This window comes from Parus major, chromosome 3 (assembly GCF_001522545.3).
Source record: "Parus major isolate Abel chromosome 3, Parus_major1.1, whole genome shotgun sequence".
Lineage (NCBI taxonomy): Eukaryota > Metazoa > Chordata > Aves > Passeriformes > Paridae > Parus > Parus major.
The window spans coordinates 24388491-24407459 of NC_031770.1; the positions used below are offsets into that span (position 1 = coordinate 24388491).

The following is an 18969-nucleotide window of genomic DNA, read 5'->3' on the forward strand; positions in this document are numbered from 1 at the left end:
AGGGTTGGGGGGACAGGGAAAAAAGTCCAAATAATAGAATTAGCTACCTTGAAAGCATCATTCAGGTAATTTAGAAAATTGTTTTGCTAATAACCTTAATGCATTGCTTGTGTACCCAGGACTGTCAGCAGTACAGGTTACTACAGGTTAGTCAGTACACCAGCTACAACCAACTCTTAAGAAATCCTGTATCTCTTACGTCTTTGCTTCTATTTTCCGACAATGCATGAGTCGCTATGCAACACCAAATTAGCATGAAAGAATAAGAACTTAATACTGACATTTCTTAGCCAAGAATACAGTCAAAATTAAGTGCAGTTAATGAATGCTTAGTTAATTCTTAGAAAGCTCTTCTTCATCCCCTTTATAGCACAGTGAAATGCAAGTTCTTTTAGACAGGTACTCAGAGAGAGACATGCTTTCACACACACATACGTGCCCCACGCATAGGTAGCCTGCATACACATATACGCATTTAGATAAATTCTAAATAGACAAGCTCTAGGAAGCTTTGTAAAAGAAACAAGAAAAAAATTACCTACTGGTCTCTATAACACCAACAAGTCTCTGGAAAAACTTCAGAATTGCCTGTTCAAATATTTTCTAAGATTATGTTAGCAATCTTTTTCACCAAAATATTTTTCTGACCAAAAATAAAAAAAATATGACTTGATAGAACCTAAAAATTGCTAACAGTGGAAAATGCCTGCTTCAAGTTTCTTGTAAGAAAACAAATACAGGAATTGGCAACTTCTGTGCAGTTTTAGCTCCGAAGAAATTATGTCAGGCTTTTTGCTTTAATCACTTATCTCAGGGCAGCCCATCAGATTAAGAAGAAAAAAAAAATATTAAAACTTAGTGAGTTACTGGAATCTTCTGGAACTGAGAACTATACAGATGGTCTGCAACATATTTGTATAGAAGATGCTTAATTGTTGATGGGTTCCCAACTATTATAGTGGCATGGTAAGGAGGCAGATACTGGGCAGTGAGCACTGAGCAACTGTTGTCACTGAGCCTTCCCCTCTTGGCTTCATCCCCACTTGCCCAACGAGTAGTTTTGGTCTCCCAGAGCAGAGACAAAGGTTGCTTTGGAGAAGCCGGGAAGCCTAAGAACACCATGTAGATTTAGGACTGGATAGGAGGTATTGTGCGGAGGCCATGCCCATTACTCATCCGCTGGCAACGGGCTCTCTTCCTTTTGTCTGGAAAGACGGTAAACTTTCAATGCCATCTGAAAACAGAAGGCCTTTCACAGAGTGCAAGAACTCTGCCATCTCAATCATGTGAAAATATTGTAAACACTTTCCCAGCCCCCATTCAGCTGTCCAAAAAGCAGAGTTAGAAAACACAAAACAAAACAGGAAGGAAAGAAAAGGGTGTGCATTGCGCACTTTGGTTTAATTTATATTTTTTACTCTGAATAGGAATTTTTCTTAGAATTTTCCTTTTTTTTTTTTCCTTAATGTTAGTGAACAGGGTTAAGTAGCTATTATGGAGAAAAGGCAGTTAAAAGCCTATTCTATGTTTTATTTAGAGGAGAAAGAAAAAGAGTTCAGTGCCCAGCAGTTTCTCTCCAGCACAACAGCTCTCGTATTTCCTTACAGCCCCTGGAAGAATAGATTTCAAATGTGCTATGGGACTTGAATTTCTCTTTCAGTACTTAGGTTGACCCACCCCTGTGAACTTTTTCCAGGAGGGTCTTCTCCCCAAACATTTAAACGTCACTAGTGTTGTATTACTGAAATACCACAATGTGTACAGAGTGGGAAGGGGTTCACATTCACAAAGAAGAGCATGTTCAGAAAATACCTGCATGTGTGTACATATATATGTTTACATGTGTATCAAACATACAACATATGAAAAAGTATACATGTCATTTGCACAAAATTCTTAAACTACTGGTTTGCTTGATGACACCTTTTATGAACGTTGTGCTCTCGCACTATACCCTTAACTCTGGGACAGTTGTTTCCACAGATATTTTCAGCACATCACTTAGTTATATGAAAGTGATTTCAGTTACATGATTCAGTTATTTGATCAGTTATATGAAAGCTGTTCCTTGCTCAGAAAAGGTTGTGTTCATTCCACTGAAGCCAGGGACTACTTGAAATTCGAAGTAACTTTGAACCATGGTAACACATTAGCACCACAATTCTTCACTATTTGAAGTATGAGGTTTTCATTTAGATTGGTCAACTTAACACCAGAGAGGGGCAAAGAAAAGCAGCTCTGCTGGTGTGAAATACCCTTTGTTCCTTTTTGTGCAGTTTGGTCCTGAGTCAATTCTGAACAGAGCACAAGTAGGTAAGCCTGGATGTATTCCTGCTCCCTCAAAGGCAAACGCTCTGCTCCTAACCTAGTAAAGGGTTGGTTAGCTGTCATCCGTGACTTCCAGAGGGGTATATCGCTCCTACCTTATTTCTTATGAGTACTCAACAAAAAGTGCACACTGATGGAAATGTCCCCAAAAGGACAGTGAGAACTGACAGCTGCAAAAGCACAACATGTACAGGGGAGGCTCTTTTAGCTGATTTCCCTTCACTTTCTGCAAATGCAGACAGTTTGGCTAAGTAAGATAAGATGACTTCCTTACTTACATAGACTGATGCGACATGTCTCTAAATGCACCATGAGAACACTGGCTCATAGGTTAGAGAGTTAGGAAAAGTAGTTGCCAATAACTGAAGCAGGGGTTGATAAACTGCCCAACATTATAAATCCTCAAATGCATTCCTTGGTACTGCCTTGCACGTGCTATCTCAGTACTCCCCTCCTCCCGTCTGCATTTTATAAAAAGAAGTGGCAGTAAATTAGAATTTTATGAGACTCCAAATAAAAACCTTCACTAAAATTGAAAACAAGACATGGGTGTAGAAGCATATGGAAGGTTTATGAGAGCAGAGGAAAAAAAGAATTATCCCAAAGCAATAAAAAACCTGTCTTCACAAACCAAGAATTGCTAGACAGATGAAGAAGTTTTGAACAATACAGTACTGGTACATCTTCCAGCAAAGAGACATTCTAGTTTTTATTTATTCTTCTGCTGCAAGACAGCCTGGCAAGAACTACTCTAAGGCACATTTTCTGAATTTATTTATAAAATACTTCAAAGTTATATATGGAAATGAGATACCTTTCTGCTTTGATGCTTGGTATAAGGCTAACCAAGCAGAAGCGGCTTCCTGGCCTTTCATACAGTTTTCTTGGGAGCTAAACACTGCACCCTCTGAATTCATGCACTAGCATTTTAAGTATTTCATGGAATAAAGGCAGTTTTGTTTAATTTATATTTTTATCTTTGTTCCAAGCCTCAGAGTGATTAATTCTGGCCACTGTATATACAGTTTTACTCCTATTTTTTTTTCCCCACAACTTTCCCCATCCTCACTACTCCCTGCTTCCAGAATAGTGTGGGTATGGGATTTTTTTTAGCTAAATGATAGAGTGGCTATTAAGAATTGGTTTGCTTTATTTTTAAATACAATACTCCACATTCCAGACATTTCTACCAAACACAGAGATTTGAAAATGAAGAATTGTGCAAGTGATGAAATTTGGGCCTGGTTCTAAATTGACAAAGAATACTCTAAGAATTTTTAGATTTTTCCTCTCTAAAGTGACTGAAATGTGGGGGCTAAGTTATGGGGATATTTTTAGCACCTTATGTTAGAAGTGAAAATCCTGTCGTGCATTTTGTTCTTTGAAAATAAATGCAGGTTGTATTCAGTACCCAAATAAAGTCTCTGAACTTCTATTTATGCAGGATACTGACCCATAACAAACAATATTTTATTGACTTAGAAGTGTACTGATTTTACACTCCTGCTGATCAAACTGATCAGCTGTGAAATGGTTAAAAGTTGTTAAATTATCCTTGTTTCTGATACCCAGTTAAAAATTAATTCAAAGTGTGTTCAAGTATGTGCAATGGATGGCAAGGATTGCTCATCATGCCGCATCCATCAGCTGCCAAAGGCAAATAAATTCTGGAAAGAAGGTGAGAAAACAAAGTTGAGGACATGACGTATCAGAGCAGGAGAAGTGTTTTTACAGAATAGACAAGGTCAAGGTGTGGGGAGATGGTGTTTCTACAGAGAAACTGTAGAAGCTGCCCAGGGCTCTGTGCTCCTAAGATTCACTCCATCTTGGAAATAAGGATGTACCTAAACATCATAGAAACACATATCTGAGGGTACCTGAAACCTTCCTTTGGATACAATCTTACTCAAACTCAGGAATTCTTTCATCAATGCTGTGACTTAAGCAAGCAGCACTGAAATACCATTCTCTCAAAAGAAAACAAAACAATATTGTGACACACAATTCATTAAGAGCCCTTTTTTGTATGGAACCTTACAGAAGTTGAGAAGAATTAAGATTCTTGGGTCTTCTTCTGCATTAGTGAGGAGAGATGATGAGAGAGGAGAGACAATATATTCAGAACTTGAATAGGATTGTGCTGACTTCTATTTAATTAGCTTTGAATGTCTTTATTTCTTTTTTTTTTTTCTTTGTCTTTTTTTTTTTTATTTCAACCCAGTCTCTAGTTTCCTGTGTGCAGTCCCACTAAGATACCCATCTCTGGTATCTGCAGAGATGGCAGAATATCACAATTTTCAGATATTGAACAAGATATCCATAATTATTCAAAGATGGGCCTATAAACTCAGCTACTGAATAAAAAGAAACTATACACTTTTCTTTACACCATTAAGGATGAACTTACACAATTCTACAAGAATTGATGTTAGAGATTTGAGAGCAAATTCTTTTTTTTTTTTTTTTCAGAGATCATTCCTAATAATTATTCTTTCATTCTAATTATTTTGCTACACAAAATACTCATACCTAAACACTGCAAAAATTAAGAGCACTACAGGGAAAATCAAGCAGTGCTGGGGGTCAATGAAGATCTTGTGGATACCAACCCAAGCAAAGGCAGGAACCCCTGTGGAGCATGGTGCCTAGCTGGGGTGGCAAGTGGCCACGAGTCACTCTGAGACACACAGCTCTGGGTGGGGCACAAGCAACCAGAGCCCCATTCATGTCTAAGGAGTCTCCCCAAAGGAGGGTGGCTCAAGTTCATCATTGTGGACCAATTCCACACTTTCCCAAGGCAAATCTTGGCTCTATTCCCTCCACACAGTTCACGTTGCCTGGTGCCCCAAACATCTCTATTTCCCCTGCTCTGTACGAGAGCTGTAAGACAAGTCTAAACACAGCTGTCGAGTTCTAAAACCAGCATCAAAGCTCAGTAAAAGCAAGAGGGAAAAACAATATGCTTTGTTAAACAATACAGCCTCAGATCTCAAAGGGTTATACAATGAAAGTAATACCCCCTTGAGTTCTGTATGTGGCAAGCATTACCTAACATCCTCAGTCAGAACCCCACTGTTTATGAGGTGATGAGAAAAGAATACAGCTCCCTCTTGTCAGTAGGACATCTCCACTGCCCTGCAGGAAATTCTCTTGCTATATTTCAGATGTATTGAATCTTCTAGACATTAGAAATGCAAAATATGCACTGTGCACTCTGGAGCCATCACCTCTCTTGGTCAGTTCATAGGTTTGTCAAGGTCATAGCAAACAGTCTTTTACATCATAAGTCTTACCTTTAGGCTATTTTACTCCTCCCCAGGACCCCAAAAGGATTAAAACAGGTTTAACAAACCAGAAATAGAAATATTTATGTTTGGAAACATTTGTATTTCTAAACATTTCTCATTTCTTCCCTTTCCCACTGATACCAATTCCCAGTCTTTGAGCCATGTGAAGTGGCTTAAAAGTTACTTCTCAGGGAAAAAAAAGTTTGTCTGCTAAATCACTCCACACACATAATGAAGGCTTTCTCTTGCACTACAGGTATTACAACTACCACTGTGTATGTCTATACATAAGATATATTTATATATTTGTGTGTTACATATTCATTTTTTGCTATATAAGTCAGCTTTCTTTTTTTATAGTTTTATATACATCCATTATTATGCTTAGCATGAATCCTTATGATCCTAGTATGATCATCCGTTTAATGTAAGCTACTGAATTCACCAGTTTGTTGACACCTTAATATCAGAATATTTCTTTAAACTCTAGTAAAAATGCAGTAAGTCACCTGAACAGCTTTAATTGGCAAAATCCATTTCTCCTCTCAGCTGAGCAGGGAAAGAAGCTTAAGAGCTGACATCAGAGATACTCAGTGCCTGCTTTTCTGGAATCTGAGGTGAGCATGGTTCTCTTCACAGCCTCCCCAATGCTTTTCTGGGAAAGATCCTGACCCACTGTATTGGCCCAGAGGCAACAGGTTCAGGAAAAAAAAAAAAAAAAGTATATTGGATGGCACACGAGTTTTTTAAACACCCAAATGAACAGGTAAGTTGCACAACTTTTGGTCTTAAAGGGTCTGTAATTGGGAAAATCAACCTCAACATTTGCCTGTGCAGCAAGATGTATGCAGTCATGGGAGGAGTGAGAGACATTTTAGGGTTCAGGAAGGAAGAATGTTAGGATTTTAGCTGGTCTTCAAGAAAACAAAAGTGGAGGAATAAGGGGAAAGGGATCGCTTTTCTCTTGGTACAAAATAGCTACTGTGTGGTGTCACATTTCAAAGTCTACCCTAAATGAGTATCCCAGGTCATCAGCCAAATAAATATGTGATCTGTGTATTCCAGATATACATACTTTCACCAAAATTATTCTTTCCATTCATTCCATCTCCAGTTTCTTCACCAGAGAGGGGTTATGAAACTATGAGCTCTCTGGGACTATTTCCCCATCTGTGACATCATATCACAAAGCACCTTATCTCTGCAAAATGCCTAGAGGTCTGCAGAGGAAAAAAGAAAACACATACACCACCCTCCCCTCCTCCTCCCAGTGCTTGGGCAGGCTTCTAGCTCTCAGCCTGGCTTTTGCTGTTATGCCCAGTTTGAGCCCAAGGAAATTCCAATGCACTCCTCTTCCTGAGGCTCCCATTTATTTAAACAGGTGGGGACCAGGATCGCTGTGCTTCCCCAAGTGCTGCCGCAGCTGAACCAGCAGCTACAGGTATCAATTAAGAATGTGCAGTGGGACAAGAGAAATACAGCAGCCCTTTCTAGAGCTTAAGCGCTGGCAAAGTCAAAAACATCGCTCAGATACTCTATAACTTTCTTAACTCAGAAAACTATTAGCCGGCATTGCTGCATAAAATCAACAACAATCTTTCCTTTAAGGCTGTCCCACCATTCTATTATGTGTCATTAATTTTCCATATGTTCCCCTCACCACTGCTCTTAGGCTGGGTTCAGTTTACAGGGTTGGATCAGATTTCTTTACAAGCCAGGACATTTGCTGGCTTGCTTACTAGCTCGAGGCCAGTTATGTTTGAGTGAGGCCCAAGCAGAACAAGTGAGATTTGGTGACGTTCCAGTGAATAGGCACCAAATCTACATGATCCAAGGTTGTTGTTTTTTAAAAGTTTTCAATTTTTTAAGTTGAAGCTTTTCCATTATTTCAGATTTATTTTTGTTTTTCAGGGTTTTTTTAAACAGCTTATACTTACTCAAATGTTGCAGCATCCCTCTTCTAATAATAAAGCAGAACATTATTTTCTGTTTTCTTTGCACTAACCATAAGGCAAAAGTTTCTCAGTTATCTGTACTTTTGATCACAGATGGGAAAATGCATCAGTATACTTGGAAAAGAGTAGCTGATGAGAAGATGATGAGTAAACCATTTTGTTTCTAGTCTTTCTACAGGATAATGAAGTCTAGTGTTTGCAACCCTTTCTTTCAAAAACAAAGTTCATGTGAAACCCTCTAATTCAAATCTGATTTCTAGAAACACTCCTTACACTGTCACAATGTAAGTCAATAAAAAAGAATTAAAAGTGAAGTGTCCTTCCATCCAAGCCTTAAAAATAAATTAAAGTGTACCCATATAATCACTGATACACTAACTATATCCTGGATTATTTAATTTCTTTTTTTCTCCCTTCTTCTAGAGTTATTATTCTCAGAACATCTGAAATGTATTTTAAATGCTTTGGGACCAGGACTATTGTAAACTGCCAAGAATACTTGGGGGCCCTTTCAAAGTGCTGAAGTAGTATTCCAAAAGTAATTTGACACTGAAGGACCTCCAGACCTTTGAAAATCCCTAGTTTTATATTCCCCACTGCATAGGCACAGAACCAGAGTACAGTTCAAATGTGAGACAAAATGAAAATGCCAGTATTATATCCTGTGTTTCAGGCTGAGTCAAACACAGGGTGTTGTGCTAGTAAGAAGCAGTCTGAAAGTATCCTGAATACAAAGGGGTTATTTCAAAAGTATATGTCTTGTCTGTCCCTAGCTGGTGCAAAGACATTCCCCATGGTTTTGCTCCATAAATTCCAGCATGGTGTTATAGATGTTTTAACAGATGTTATATGAATGCTGCACATAAATGTCACAATGTCCATATTGTTATTTTTAGCAGCACTTATCAAGGTAAGCAAGCACAGACCCTGTAAAGCTAAGCATTTACATAAATACAGATAAATATTATGTTCTGGACACAAGCAATGTTTAGGCCCTACGTCACCAAAAAACACAGCTCCTGACTTCCAGGAGTGTGCTTGAATGCTGGGATCCAGAGGTTTGGGAAGCAGACAGTACAAATATCCCAAACAGAAGACTGAGCAGGAGCTGCTCAAGTGGGCCATTAGGAAATGCAGAAGGTATTAGAATTAGCTTAAGCCTCTCTGGAATTTGGTCACCTATCTCAATGCAGGGATTACCATCCTCCTCCACTGCTACCCAGACTTCCTCCACCAAAACAGTAAAATGGGTGCTGTTGCTGCCAGACTTGCTTTCAGCAATCTAGTTACAACCAGAGCACTCCCTCAGACTGCAGGAGAGCTGGGCTCACTTCTCTCCAGGCATCTGAATCTGTATTTTCCCCACCTGTACTGACAAGTATCCCACTATAGGTTATCCTGCTGTAGAGTTCCTCCTGTTCCTTCTCTTTTGCATGCTTAGAAAATAAACCCAAACCAAACTTTTTTGTTTTCCTCCTTTAGATTTGATACTTTCAGAGGGACACTTCACTATCTGAGTTTATTTACAAAATAACAGCAAGTACTTCTTTAAATAGTAGTATCCTAATTGCATGCATTTCCCCACAAAGCAAATTAGGGTTTGATAAAGGAAAGGTTAAATAAATAATCCAGCATAGAGATGAGAGAGTAACTACCATGATCAGCCCTCTCAGGGACTAGAAGTATTCTGCACAGCCCAGTAGCTGGCCTCAACACACCACAGAGACATCCCTTTTTCTTATGTTTGCTTTATGACTTTTACATGTGAAAATGTATACACATGTGCTGCATGGAGAAGAAGAGAAGGAAACTGGAAGAGCCTCAGTGATGAAACTAAACAGATTATATAGAAAAAGGCAAGTTTGCAAGTCATTGGCAAAAGTGCAGTTTTTTGATTATTATGCCATGTAATACGTTGGACAGAGAGAATAAAGGGAGGAGAGTCCACATACTGATCTCGCTGAAATCCCTGCAGAGATCAGAACTACTGTGGAACCACCAAAAAACACCATCAACCACTAAATGTGGAGCTGAACAAGAAAAGAGAAAATTAGAGGGAATAGCTGGGAAAGAACAGTCACTGAAGCTAGGAAAGGGCAAGAATTAAAGGAGCTGGTAGGGTGAACAGAGAGAGCAAGTGAGAGGTAAAGAAAGATGAGGTTGCAGAATAGACCTGTGGCTGGATCAGGAAAATCCCAGTGAGGGATTAACTACACACTAGGGGTTTCTGTACTTAGGTACAAAAAGCTTTACAAGCCAGATTTTTGGCAAAACTTCACGAGTCCCACACTGGAATAATTAAAATAAAAGCTGTTCACTGAAGTTATTTTTGGTGGGCATGTTTGGATCAGAGAGTGGAGTTGTTGAGCACAGTATAATACATGCCAAAAGCCCTATTATGTGCCTGCCACTGAACCCTGCCATACTTGGAAATGTGTTCAAAAACTGTGGTAGAGAGTCTTTACTGGCTTCACACTTGAAGGACAAACCAATGCTACACATTTACTTGGAGGTGGCGGCATGGGTCCCGGGACACTTCTGCTGGAGGTGGGGGCCCTCTCGGGGTTGAGTCTGAGCAGGAAGACATTTTCCCTGCAGCAGACCTTGGTGGGAGCAAGGGAATAGTCTAAACAGGCTACTCCTAACCAAAATTCATATATATATATATATATATATATTCTAGAGAGACAGGGGCATAGAAGTCTATGAAAGGTTGTATATACCATGTGTTGCTATACCATGTGGTGACCCTCCTAGGTGATGAAATGGGGTGCTTATGCCAAACATCCCTCCACAGCTGAAAAAGGCTGGCAAATCAGATGGCAAAGCATTAAGACCCATTAGAAAAATATCACTACATTCAGTGTAACATTTTTGTTTTCTTGTTCCTTAAAGGACCCTGCAAAGAAACTGGGTGCTCTTCTGAATGTTCCTTCACCATAGGCTTTTTTTTCCTTGAAAAACCACATAGTACAGAAGTTTCTGTAACTGGAGACCAACAGGATACAAAACAATTCCTGAGAAAACAGCTGTGAACCAGAAATTTCAGAGGAGTTCACAGAAAGGACCTTTGGATTAAGGATGTACCTGACCCAGCACCTAACCACTGTTTGCATGGAAAAGTTGTAGACTTGTAAGCAAATTCAAATTCTTTAAACCCAAGCACTAGCTATAGGGCTTGAAGTGGTTAAAGCAACCTGAAACTTTGCAACAAACAAGTGCCACTAGCAATCTACCAGGGACTACAGCCTCCTGAAAACAGAAAAACAGGGCACATACGTTTTGCCCTGTTTTTCTGTTTCAACAAACATATGGTTTCCTAGTGGAACCATACCCCCAGTACAGTACTGCTTCTACCCTGCAGTTGGCCCATACCAGAAGTTTTTTCCTCAAGAATGTCTCCTTCCTTCAGCACCTAGCTCCTGATGACTCAAAAGAGCAAACTGCCTTCCATTTCTGTGAAGATATTTTTTATCCCCAACACTGGACAATGCAGGTTGACTTGCTTTATGCAAATACAGCCTCCAGAAAATAACTTTCTAAATCAGGCTTTTTCTGAAAGAGAAAAACAATCTGAGCAGGTTCTTAAAAAGAAAGAGAAGAGTTACATATATACTTACATATATTTATCTGTTCAGTGGAGGGGGTGGGATATGGTAGTGGTTGTAATTTACCAAATTCTTATTTAAGCGACTTGGAGTCTCCTAGCATTTAACTCAGTCATGCATGTGTTAACTAGAATGTATGAGGCCTGAGTTTTTGTGAACTGTTGTATTTCTGTCATCTGAAAGCTAAACACTACATTAAGAAAGTCAAAATTGTGGCTTTATCCTCAAAATGACAGCAGAAAGAAAAATATTTGTACTTTTTCCCGTCTAAGGAGAGGATTGGAAGGGAGAAGTTCTCTCAAGACACTCCTTTATTCTCTTGACAGCAAGAGCTGTACTGTTGAGGCTGCCTCCAGTCACATGTTACTAATACACCAGCTTCTCCTGTCTGAAGCCCACGCTGCAAATATTGTTTTTCCCAGAAATCACAATGTTCGTTGGCCTTATTTTGTGAACACCAGACTCCCTCTGCTCCATAACCCAGAAAAATCTCAGGTTACTGTTGTTCAAAGCTCAGAAGCTATACAGCAGGGTTGTCAAAGTTGGGATTTGTCTAGAGTTAGCAAACCAGAGCCAAAGTCTTCCTCCAGCTGCACCATATAGTTCTGATACGCCCTCCGTTGTCATGGAGGTTATTTTGTAGATCAGAAAAAACAATCATCTCAATAACCTCCACTGATCTTTTTTTCTGTCCAACAACTGAATCTGAGACTTCTGGGGCCAATTACATCTTCCTAAAAATGCAGTCTGGATTCAGACAAACTGTTTTCTCTGACACTGATTTTCATGATTTTTAAAAAGTAGGAAAACATCTATACAAATAAACTCATTTCTCTCTTTCAAACCTTACCTTGAAATACTCATTTTCTGCAACACCCACTTGCAATCTTAACTGATGGCTTAGGCTGTGCTGATCCATAGTGCTCTGTTGGTACTCCTGCCTCTTATCTGTGTTCATCTCCTGACTCCTTTTGTATGTTCAGACTGTGAGTTCTTTAGTACAGAGATTGCTTTTACATTTTTTCTCTGTTTGGACAGGGACTAGCACCATCAATGTAAGCACTAAGCTGATTAAAAGCAGCAACAGTTTTGCTTTGTTTATGAATGGCTGGTCTTTTCATGATATGTTGAAGTTCATTGTGTGCAGATAGGAAGAATATTATTTGTACAATAGACATTAAACATCAATCTGAATTTTAATCTCCAATGCTCAAAATCAGAAATTTGATCTCTTGCTAAAATTTGGGACACCTTAAGAACAATCTTCTTTAAATGCTTTTGACCTAGGGTAAGTCATAAATACCACTTCCAAACAGATAATTTCCATTTCTCTTTTTTCAGCTTCTCCTGTCTGGAAAGAAGTATTGATCTTGAAAGATTCAGGGACCCCAAACATGGGCCAGATTCTGTTCTCTTTGGCAGGTCTGTAACCATAGCAAGTCCACTGACCCCAGCTGAGCCCTGGGAGGACATAACAGCATTGAACACTTCTGTTGGTGCCATGTTTTGCTATATTCTCACCTCTCTCCACAACCTCCTTAAAACACAAGAAAAAACAGAATACCTGGCAGTGTCTGAGCACCATGAACAGCAGGTGCTTCCATCAGCTCCCTCACATTTCCAAGGGGCTGTCCGCAGGAATGGCACAGCAGCTCCAACACTGGGCCTGTCTGATTTGGCAAAGTTGCCTGAGCTAGACTCCCTGCTGCCTTACTTATTTTCATGGTGCAAGAATATGAGTTACTGTGGTAAAACTTTCCACTGAGTGGGAGATTCCCAAGCTGGGTCTTACTAGGTTTTCTTTTCTTGATAGCAGGACCTGGGTGCAGTTTACACAGACTGGATGATGGGCTCCCACATTGAAACCAGTCAGCCAGTTTGCACAAGTCTCTCCTTCTAAAATATGTGTAATTTACTTGAGCTGATAGAAAGGATAAGAATCAACTGTCTGTTTCCCAGTTAATAAAAAACATACAATGAGAGCAGAACTCTGCCAGCATATCTTGTTTACCCAAAAATGTTTGGCATTAAATGTGAAATCGGAAATGAACTCATTATCTGATTATTTTCATTTTGAAGAATTAACTGCTTTGGGGGAAAGGCTTGTCTTAAACAGTCCCCTCGTATGGATGACTAATTGCAAGTACATATCTCTGAAGAACACAGCAAATGCTCGTGACTCCCAGGGCAGGACGTAGCACTATCAATTTGGCCAAGAACATTAGGAGTATCCTCTCACATGGCTTATTTCAAAACAGAAGTAAATATATTTAAGCTAGCAGCATCATGCCCAAGCAGGTGAGAAGAGTTTCAAAAGAGGCCATGCTCTGAAATTCTTATCCAGGAAATACAGATAAGAAGTGCTTAACAATTACTTGTAGTGGATTTGCCCTTTCCCTGCCAAAAATAAAACTATGTACCAGTATGGATAGTTATAACTTCTAAGAGGTAAAATTATGTTGTAAACAAGTTCTCTCAGTAACACAAATGAACATATCTCAGTAAAAATTGAGAAAATGAAATCAAATACCCATTCAGGGCTAATAATATTTTGGGAAAACTTCCCAATTTTAGGGCAAAACCCAGGTTACTATGGATTAAGAGAACTGAGTTCAAGGCAGTGCATTAGGCTACATCCCCTTGTTTGTCTCCTGCTGTTTCTTTGATTCATTCTCATTTGTTTGATCTCAGCATTCAGTGTTTTCTGGTTAGCCCTCTCTGTAGCTGGTTCAACAGCTGCTGCTTCTTCTAGGGTTGCTGAGTGCTTCCTCTGTACTCAAAATCTGTACTTTTTTTTCTTACTAAGGACTGGAGTGAATCTTAGAAAGGGTACTGTGGAGCCCTCCACTGTCTGTCAGCACAGTGCAAGTTAAACAAGCATGTGTTCCCCATTGAACATTTGGCTCTTCTTTCCTTATTCCAACTGAAATATTCCCATCCTCGCATGCCCTGAGAACCTATCTGCAATAGCACCATGTGAATATCTTAAACTTTCCATTCTTCTTAGCTAAATCTGACTTTTCTTTCTTTTTTCTTTTTTTTTCTAACTAAACAAACCAGAGGCAAAACTAGAGGAAAGCAGCAAAAGTGCCGAGATGTTTCTGGGCTGCCCAGCAAGCCAACACATTCCTTCACAGGCTTCATGCAGCCCATGGACTGTGTGTAGTGCTGTCAGGGACAGCCCTGGTGTCTTCCCTTCAACTCAGCCAGTACAGAAAGTAGGTATCCAGCAATTAGTCAGTGGAATCGCTACACACTTGGTTCCTATCACTCAGGTCAGATCCAGTTATGAGTGAGAAGTTACCCTGTCTGGGACACCAAAATGCTACAAGTCCTGTTTGTGATTCATTCTTAGTCTATATTCTTCATTACTTGAAGTGGAAAGGGAGATACCAACTCTCCAGAGCACTCCATTAAACTTCCTGAAGAATTTTAAAGGACAGATCCATCAACTGCAATACTCACTCTCTGTGATCACGACACAGGAAAGTTCACAAATATAGGTAGAATTCTAGAGGACAAATAATGTATCATTGCAGATAAAGACGACAAAACAACCTTAAGGAAAAGAAACTAACTCTGGAAACATTACATTCCCACCAGGAAAGACACACATTTCCAGCCTAATGCTGATTTTACAATTTTCATGTACTCTTGTTCCTTTTTCACGTAGTAGTGCATACTCCAGTGCCTGCCTCCTTCTCTCCAGCTGGTCTAAGGCAGCAAAGGGTCACTGTTATCTTTCAATTCCTGGAGGCTCCCTGCTCTGGCAACTTCCTGAGCAGCTCTGTCTTGCTCTAGAAGTTGGAGAAATATTCCTTAGTTGAACTGTTAAACTTTCATTTCCTATCTGATCTTGTATTAGCATGAGCAGATCTTTAAAGTCTATTTTGGTGTTTGATCTCTTTTTCTTTAAATCTCTGAAAGATCCTACTTTGGACTGAACGCTAGATATGATCATTAACTTGATGAGTTCTTTGGTACAGCAAATGAAAGCTTTTTAAAACAAAGAATTTGAGATTTTCTTTCCTTAAACTGTAGAAGGCAATTAACAGGGAAGTGTAAACAGCAAATGTGAACACAACAGAAAAGGCTGTTTAACTCTTTTATTCCAAATGAAATGGAAAAGAGGAAGAGTAATAACTATCTTAAAGGAATTTGTCACGTGTTGTTTGTACTTATCTTTCACATCTTGTTCTTTCACAGCCTATTAGATACTGGAAGAGAAGCTGCCTTCTTCAACTTCCTGCAGTAATTCAGACCAAACCGTGTCACCCATAGCTGTATTTTTATCTCCTTGAACACTGAAGTTTTCACTGGTTTGAATGTTTGGTAGGTTTCTTAATTGTTCTTAGTATGACTTCTAAAACAATTTCTAAAAAGTTGAAAGTCATATCTGTCCCCCCACATTACCAGAAAACATACAATGGTACTGGTTTCCTTCACTTTTGATGTTGCTGTTACTGACAGCTTTCATCACCTCTAATAGTCTAAGGACTTATCTCATTAAAGAAATGCAATCAGAATATAATGACAATCATGTCATCTCCATCACCATAGCTGGTTTAAAAAAGCAGCCTGTTGATCAATATTCATGCACAGAGAAGAGCAAATGTACCCTAAACTTTTCCTGGACACAATGCAAACTGGAGTGTTCCTAGAGCTTTTGAATTTTAAATTGTTTCTCTCAAATTAATTTGCTTTAATCCAATTTTGTATTGAGACTGCTACATTGAGGTGGTCCTGTCCCCTGTTCCCTTCACCCATGGAGAACCTGCAGCTGAAGACCCAGTGTGGCTTTGGTTGGCATTGATGAGAGGCCCTTGGTGACTTCAATCCTCAGCAAAGCAGTTGATTTATTTCTAACACACTGTACTGTGTCACGTAGGCACATGCAGCGTGAGGCCATTTCCTTCCCCTGCCTAACCCTGGAGCTGAATGGGTGGGGATGTAAACAGCAGGTGGGAGGAGGCTGTGATCCCCCTGAGGAGTAGCTGCTCGATTAGTCCTGCAGCAGCTGCCATAAAAGACACTCACATACACAGCCAGCCATGGGGAACTGGGGACTCACTCACTGATGGTTTTAGTTATACTGAAAAAACTTAGTTTGAAATGTTGAATGACTCAAAACCAAACTGGTCTGTCTACTGTAGGTGTATATTTTCATCTGTAAGTTTTGTACATCTCTGCAGGGGCTTTGGCTTGTCCTAAGTGGTAATGCTGACAATATATTCTGTTTCAAAGAAGCTGGAGTCATTGAGAAAAGCTACCTTCCTTTGCTACTTCATAGTTAAAAGTTCTGAATCACAATGTTTCTCTGTCAAAGCAGTTTCCCTCTTACCAAAAAGCTGGGTCATCAGAAATACAGACACCTATATAACAAAACAAAATAAAACAAAACAAAACAAAAAATCCATTGAAGGCAGTAGGAATCCAACTTTTAGCATGAAAGCACTTTCACTTTGGTGCTTAGGTCTGCATCCCAACCTCATTTTCTTTCTTTTACAGGGCACAAGAAGCATGCTCTCCACGTGGATGCCTGGTCAGTAACAACTGGAACTGTTGGCATCACAGCCTGAATAACAGAGCAGATCTAGTGGATCAATAAGTTGCACATCTACTGCTTTTCCTGTCTGTCTTCAAGGAGTCATGAAGTGGTGGGAGAGGAGTTTTCAGTCCTCTCTCTTACAGGCTGATCTCTTTGTTGCCCCGCAGTGTTGTTCTTCATGAAGCTTTGTTCTCAAATATTTGATTTTGCTTTCCTGATAAAAATATGGTCAAGAGAATCATCTGTTAGCACCTGGCATAGTCAGTGGACAGATTCTAAATATCCTAGAGTGGTTTTGTTTGCCAAATTTTTGGGCTAGGGAGAATTGTATGAGTCAGCTTTTCCATCAATATAATTTGCCACATCTTCTGGAACTGCTCAGTGAGTTTGGGTACATGGGTTGGTTTCCACACTGCTCCTATTGTTTTTCAGGTTTTCTCTGATTCTTTACTCATAACTGAATGCCACATGCCTAGCAAACAGGGAGAAGACATCGAACCAAAGATCAGGCGCACAGGACATCTCTCATAAGATTTTTCAGGTTTTTTCTGCTGACTTTTTCCCTGTCGAGTGGCACTCAAATGTGCCATTGAGGTTTTTTGCACATATTCTCTGTTCTTAGTTAACCAGCTCCTTAGGGAGTCAGTTTTATTCAAAATACAAAGCAGACACTACTATGACAGCCAAATATATTGTCTCAGAGAAGTAGCAAATAAATAGATCCCATTTGTCTTCAGGTTAATATGGAAGATGAGGATATGTAGCAGAAAACACATCAAGTCCTATTGCAAGCTCTTGGGAAAGTTATGTTATATTAACCCAATTCCATCTGCAGCTCTGGAACTTGAGAGCAGCAGCAGAAATGGCAAAGCAGCTTCCAGCTGAGTAAGCACACATTTTATATAGCAGCTTGTTTTAATAAAGCATTGTTCTCTCCTATATTGAGGGTCTTAGGGCTGTAAGCAGCAAAAAATCAAAAGAGTCTGTGGAAAGTTTAAGACTCAAGAAGAACAATCATATTTATTACTGTCAGAATTTACCAACAATGTTTGCAAAGGCACTTAAAATGGAAATCTGCATGTCTCATGCTGAAGCATCACAAATGAAACAAAATACCAAGCAACTTTTCAGTCTGACTAGGACATCTGCTAATTCTACCTCCTAGTCCTCCTATTTAATACTATCTCTGAGGATAGTATTAAATAGTGAATGAGTTGAATTTTAGTCTGCTGCTGAGGTGCAAGGTTAAGAACATATGAAAAAGATTTAAGTATTATTAAGAGAAATTACAATACACATAATTTCTTTTGTATTTCTCAAGAAACCTTAAAGACATTTAAAAAGAACTTCAAAAATCTTCTGGAAATATCCACATGCAAGGAAGATTGAAACCACATGAGATGTGGGCATTGACAAGGTCAAGGACACCTTCTGAAAGCATGTAATGTAAAAAGGATATTCTCATTAGCCTTGACAAGACAAAGTGCATCAGATAAATTCACAAAAGCAAGTCCTATCAGTGGCATTCGTGTTGCATAGATGACATCTGTCATAAACAGTTCAGTTTTGTGAAAGGCTTGTTTTATGAAGCTTTAGTATTAGACCAGATGACAACAGGTTCCAGCCTAGGTGGCTGTGGTGACTCAGACACATTTACAAAATTGACCTAGTCTGTACATCACATGTCCATTTTTCCATTCTCCATATCATTGTGCTACAGGACATAAGAGGTTGATACCCTCAGCTCCTTCCAGTCCCATCCAGTCTGAATTTAGAGCTGCCCTAGAACTGGTTTCTTGTTTCCAAGATACACCATCTTTTCATTCTATCTGTACTTTTTTTAAATAGCAAAAGGTTTTCCCCACGCTTTGCACGGATTTTTGTACATTGGTAATTCTTAACATTTCTAAGCCTATCTGCCACTTTTTTCCCCTGAGTGAACTCCTGAAATGACAGCATGACTATTCTGCAGAGAAGCCACACGGAGCTGCACGATGCTGATTAGAGGAGGCCCTCCCACCCAAGCGCCGTCTTTGGCAAGGCGCTGCAGCCCGCTCTGTCTCGTAATGACTGTTCTCTCATTGCTGCCTCAAAGCACTCATGTTCCCAGGTCAGGCATGAAAGTGAACGACTAGCATTTCTTCTGCAGGGTAGATGCAATGCTAGAACTGCGTGAATAGTACCTTGTAGCCACCCTAGCCCAATGAGGGGCCTCCTGACAGATTTTCTGGACAGAAGAGGGT

At 39.6% G+C, this 18969-nt stretch overlaps 1 long non-coding RNA gene across 4 annotated transcripts in view; it reads right to left on the reverse strand.

Annotated features, from left to right (window-relative positions):
- Nucleotides 1–18969, reverse strand: part of LOC107201673 — a 193179-nt gene that overhangs the window by 15964 nt on the left and 158246 nt on the right. The window contains exon 1 of one of the 4 annotated variants that reach the window (XR_001520319.3): nt 539–1313. The exons of 2 other annotated variants lie outside the window; for them this stretch is intronic. This is a non-coding gene — a long non-coding RNA (uncharacterized LOC107201673). Of the gene's footprint in view, nt 1–538; nt 1314–18969 lie in introns of those variants that run through there. One more of the 4 variants, XR_001520325.3, reaches the window with a different exon arrangement.